The sequence below is a fragment of the Pyxicephalus adspersus genome, chromosome 11, assembly GCF_032062135.1.
Source record: "Pyxicephalus adspersus chromosome 11, UCB_Pads_2.0, whole genome shotgun sequence".
Taxonomy (NCBI): Eukaryota; Metazoa; Chordata; class Amphibia; order Anura; family Pyxicephalidae; genus Pyxicephalus; species Pyxicephalus adspersus.
The window spans coordinates 23108355-23114648 of record NC_092868.1 but is presented as its reverse complement, the minus strand read 5'-3'; positions in this window follow the sequence as shown (position 1 = coordinate 23114648).

The window sequence follows — 6294 nt, the reverse complement described above, 5'->3', positions numbered from 1 at the left end:
TTTATATTCATAATATCTACTAGAACCCCTGTTCGGACATATTTCTGTAAGTTACAGGTCTACAATTTAAAAAAAAAATTTCATGAAAAACGATGGATCACTTTTGGTACAGAAATCTAGACCTCATAGATGGAATGAGATTTAATTTTTCTTTTATAATACATTGCAAAAATAATGTTTTTCTTTGTTCTTTTTTTTACCTGGTGATTTGGCCAGTGGCCCACTTTATGTCTAGGGGTGACTGGCTGCACTGGCTGTTTAATGAAGGCAAAATATCCACCCCTAAACTGAAGCACCTGTGGAGAGGGGAGTATTAGATTGATTTTGAAAAATTGGAGAATGTGGACACCCTTGTCATGTACCCAGTTATATAATCACTATATCTCAAATGTCCCCATTGATTATCAATTTAGTTGATTGTGTATGATATATGTAATGTATATAATGTATACTGTACTATACTGTATATAATAGACACAAATGATCTAAAACCAAACATTGCATTGAACAAAGGCCACTTATAAATTATATGGTAAGAGCCTGTCAGTATTTTATTAATAAATTAGCATAAAATAGGGATAAATGTACCTGAGGAGTATACACAGAACACAGGGTGTAAAAACAATACCTGCTATGCCAACCATCACTACAGCATATTTACTATCATCGTCTAATTCTACTGTAACAATACGATAAGGTAAGGCTATGTTAAGTAGTATTGTTGCACCCTGCTTTTTAGACTTATAAGCCCTAGATACCACTTCCCTGATCTAAGATGATACTAATGAGGGGGTGGCGCAATGTTTCCAGTGGGTCTTCTGTAAAAAGACAACATCAAGGGAAGGATTTCATAAATGTATCAAGACCTTTTTCTGCTTCTGCGGAGTGTTCAAACCTGTCACATTTTCCTCAAGAGCAAAAGAAAATGTTCAGAAGTAGTTATGGCTGTCATGGTCACTAGCTGTAATAGCGGGAGGGCCATTGTGATTAGGGGTATTAAAAAAAAAAAAAAACTTGCTCTTACTAAGGCTAAGTACACACTTCTCATCCGATAATCGCCTCAGGGACAAGAATCTGGCGTGTGTACAGTGCTTGTTGTCTGTCATTCTGTTCATAATTAAAATGAAGGGGAGAGAGCGCTGTAGGGTGCTGCTTCTGTCATTTCCCCCCTTCCTTCTCCAGAGAGCAAAATGGCTTGCTCTTTCATCATGCAGTCTTTTGTCGTTGGAAAGGGTCATGAAAGATTCTTTCCAACGACAATTATTGCATGTGTGTACCCAGCTTTACAGTAGGGGAGAACCAAAAACAAATGAATGAATGTACATTATTTACATAGTTACATAGTAGGTTAGGTTGAAAAAAGACATAAGTCCATCAAGTTCAACCAACAGGGAAATAAACATATCCCAGATATAAATCCCTATAAGACATAGTTGGTCCAGAGGAAGGCAAAAATACCCTGGTACAATTTGCTTCAACTGAAAAAAAAATTCCTTCCTGATTCCATGAGGCAATCAGATGTTCCCTCTATCAACATTCACTATTATTTTTACTTTAATACATGTATTACAACATGTTTGCCTATAATCCTTTACTAAAGTATTTGATTTCTCTAAAGTCAAACTAGAATGAAATTTTAATCAGAGCACAAATGTTTGTTCACATTTTTTTTTTTACACTCATACTATTGTGTGAATATTAGAAAGTGCTACTTAGTATATATCCAGCTTGATAGTTTCCAGTGTTGAAACCAAAAGAAAAAGTATCAAAACAACAAGTGCAACAAATGTAACTTCCGCTGTATTACAATCAGGCTATGTCATACCTCAAATCTTTAGCTCTCCATTATGCAGAGATGTTTCGACCCAATAGCTTTGACAAACTTCTAACATTGTCTCCACCTATTATATCTAATATATATGCATGCCTTCTGCCTATTTTTACTAAACCTCTGTCATCTTCTAATGTAAAAATGTGGCAAAAAGATTTTCCAGATCCTGATATAGTGGAATGTATTATACAAGGTTATCAAACAGTTAGACAAAGTATGGTAAATGAGAATTGGAGAGAATTTCAGTTTATGTTACTGCACAGGGCCTACAAAGTGTTCAGACCCTCCATATCGGCCTCACAGGCTAGATCATGGCATCTCCAATGCCCCAAGTGCAGCTGTTCCAATGCTTCTTTGTCACACCGGTTATGGTTTTGCCCTGAGATCACTACATTTTGGTTTTAAATAATTAGGTTTATATCCAGTGTAACTGGTCATACTGTACCATTCACTCCTGTTCTGTTGCTGTTTGGTTCCTGGGATGGCATAGACATAGAAAATATACCTCGATCTGTACGAACTTGGGTCAATATCTGTCTTTTAGCTGCCAGGCGAGCAATTATGCAAGACTGGATATAACCCCATCCCCCTGGCTTGGAACAAGTCATCTCCACCCTGAAGACATTGTTCCACAGAGAGATGTTGGATGCTAAAACGCAAGGCGATGACTCCACTACTTGTTTCTGGACACACTGGTACAAGTTTTTGGTCTATGCCTTTACTGACTCGGACTGTAACTTGATTCTTGAAATGTTCAAATACTCTACATGGTATATCACCAATAAATCTGGATGACTGTGTGATCGTTTGTTGTTAACATTATGATGTCAATAATGTTAAAATTCTGAGTGTTCCCTTTCCATTCCTCCTGTTTGCCCTATCCCCCCCTCCTTTTAGTTACAGTTGTATAGTTGTATATGTATATGTATAAATGAAAATAAAAACAGTTTTCAAAAAAAAAAAAAACAATGTGGTTTTACTGTCTGGAGATGAGTGGGTTACGTCCGGTGTCTGACCTAATTATCTCCAAGACAGAGGGGAGACATTGGGTGGGAGTGTCCCGGATTGTGTGGGTATTTCCATTGGTCGGTGTGTCTATCGCCTAGTTCTCAATCAGGTCCAGAGTGGAGGTCCTCTTGCATGGGGACTTGTATATAATACCAAGTGTGGCATCAGTAAAGTGTTCTTCTTCTTTCTTTTTCACCCTCAACTCGCAACCGTGTCTCGTGTTGTAGAGAACGGCTATATTACTACTAGCTCTTGTAAGAGCTGCCCAACTACGGGGAATCACAATTCAGCTTGTGGAGTCGCTGGAGTAACTCTACAGGGCCATCCGGACTAGGGGGAAGGACGTCGCCAACGGTTGATACCGTTACACCTAAGTCCAAAGATATTTCCAATATTGAAACATGTTTTTCTAGGCTCCCAATTCCGAGATTACTTAATTCCTACGCTAAAATCTTAGATAAAGATTTTACGCCTGAGGAAGTCATGGGAGTCATTAAAAATCTTAAAAATATATAATAGTTCCCCTGGTCCAGATGGCTTACCCAACCTTTAGTATAAGACTTTAGTGTAAGATAATAGCGAATCACCTTTCAGATAGGGATGAGCAGGAAGGCCTCTGACAGTCTTGTGAAAGTTTCCTTGAACTTCCGATGGATCCCCGAAATTTTGGCAAACCAATTTTGCGAATGCCATTAAAGTCAGTAGGCCGACTTTAAACATAAATAGCAAAGCCCCTATACTTATTAGAACCACCAAATTTGCTAGGTATGTGTGGGAGAACAGTGGCAACAAGGGTCAAATCCAAAAGACCCTGTGGTTTTCCAGAAAATGTCAGGCAAATAGGATTTTTACGTGATGGACAGCTTCTAGAAGGCAGCATAACCATTAGGACATTGGGAAAGGGTGAACTCAATCCACTAGCAACAGTTTCTGCCGTCAAAACAGCAGGGGAACGCATTGCTATTTAATGTACGCACCCTAATTAATGTAACCAGCGCTGCATAATATGTTAATGCTATATAAACCCTGTTTATTAATAAAAATAATAATAATATTAATAATAATAATAATTGCTAGCTGGCATCATGACCAGGATGACATATGTTAGGAATGCCACCCATAAAGTTGTGGTTTTCCAGAAAATGGCAGGCAAAGTGACAGCAGGCAAATAGGATTTTTGTGTGATGGACAGCGTCCAGAAGGCAGCATAAACATTAGGACATTGAAAAAGGGTGAACTCAACCCACTAGCAACAGTCTCTGCTGTCAAAACTCAAGAAGAATGCATTGCTATTTAATGTTCGCACCCCTATCTAATTTATATAGCTAGATAATTTGTTTAGGCTATATAAATCCTGTTTATTAATAATAGGTGCTAGCTGGCATCATGACCTGGATGACATTAGGCTAAAGGATGGAGGACCAGAGACGGAGCATGGGTCAGCAAGAGCAATAGCAACGTGTGGCTTCTGGTCAGCTATAGCCAGGGGGACCGCATTGGTAAGTGTCATGGAGAGCTGGGTGTAGTGCATTGTCAATGCCACCCAGAAGTGTGTAATACAATTTTTGTGAATGGAGGACTGACAGGCGGCAGCGACAGAAGGCAGTGAGTCCTGAGACGGAGAGTGGACTGCATTGGTAACTGTCATCTAGAGCTGGGTGTAGTGCATCATCAATCTCACCCAGAAGTGCACAATTTTAGTGAATGGAGTACTGACAGGCGGCAGAAGCAACAGGAGAAGGAGGAGGGGGTGGGCCCTGAGAAGGTGCTGGGACGGCATTGGTAACTGGCATCTAGAGCTAAATGTAGTGCATCATCAATGCCACCCAGAAGTGTTCAATTTTAGTGAATAGAATACTGACAGCCGGCAGCAGCAGCAGGCAGTGGGGCCTAAGACAGAGCAGGGACCATATTGGTACCTGGCATCTAGAGCTGGGTGTAGTGCATTGACAATGCCACCACCCTGGAAATGTGTAATACAATTTTACTGAACGGCGAACTGACAGGCAGCAGCAGCAACAGAAGGAGGAGGAGGCGGTGGGCCCTGAGACGGAGCGGGGACCGCATTGGTAACTGGTATCTAGAGCTTGGTGTAGTGCATCATCAATGCCAGCCCGAAGTGTACAATTTTAGTGAATGGAGTAGCGACAGGCGGCAGCAGCAACAGCAGGAGGAGGTGGTGGACCCTGAGAAGGAGCGGGGACCCCATTGGTAACTAGCATCTATAGATGGGTGTAGTGAATCATCAATGCAACCCAGAAGTGTACAATTTTAGTGAATGGACTACTGACAGGCAGCAGCAGAAGCAGCAGGAAGAGGCGGTGGGCCCTGAGACGGAGTTTGGGCTGCATTGGTAATTGGCATCTAGAGCTGGGTGTAGTGCATCATCAATGCCACCCAGAAGTGAACAATTTTACTAAACCGAGCACTGGCAGGAGGCAGCAGCAACAGCAGAAGGAGGCGGTGGGCCCTGAGAGGGAGTGTGGACCCCATTGGTAACTGGCATCTAGAGGTGGGTGTAGTTGCATCATCAACGCCAGCCCGATGTATACATTTTTAGTGAATGGAGTACTGACAGGCGTCAGCAGCAACGGCAGGAGGAGAAGGAGGCTGTGGGACCTGAAACGGAGTGGGGAACGCATTAGTAACTGGTATCTAGAGCTGGGTGTAGTGCATTGACAATGCAACCCACCCAGAAGTGTGTAATGCAATTTTAGTGAATGGAGTATTGACAGGTGGCAACAGCAACAGCAGAAGGAGGAGGTGTTGAGCCCTAAGACGGAGTGTGGACTGCATTGGTAATGTCACGGTCCCTCCCTGAAGTTTGAGGATCTGTCAGACAAGCTGCACGTGAGGTTATTTGACAGTCTCTTTGTTTTTACTTGTTTCTGTGTTGTTGTTTGTAATGATCACTCCCCTTGTATCAGGTGCAGCTGGTGGTCATTACTGCTCCTCCATTTAGTCTGGCCTCACACTTCATGCTATGTGGTTGATATTCACTGGGATGTGAAGAGCTGGAGTGTTGTGCCATCCTGAGTTCCTGTTTATATCTGCTATTAAGATAAGTTGCTTTACTTTTGGTGTTTTGGTGCTTTGTGGTTATTTTGTTGTTTACTAGGCCTCAGGGAGACACTGGGTCCTTCATAAGGGAAGGAACCAGTAGTCTCAAGTCAGACACTATTCCTAGGGTTATACAGGGCTAGTAGGGACTAGGTTCCTGTGTATGAGTATTCCCACCATCAGGGGATACTCATACTGTTAGGAGTTAGCGCTACATTAGGGTGTCTGTTAGGGCTGACCATTCCCTTTTCCCTAGCCACTGGAGGCCTAGTCCTGAGTATAACTCTTTCTGTTTCCCTCCCCTCCCCTGTTATCCGTGACAGGTAACTGGCATCTAGAGCTGGGTGTAGTGCATCATCAATGCAACCCAGAAGTGAACAATTTTACTAAACCGA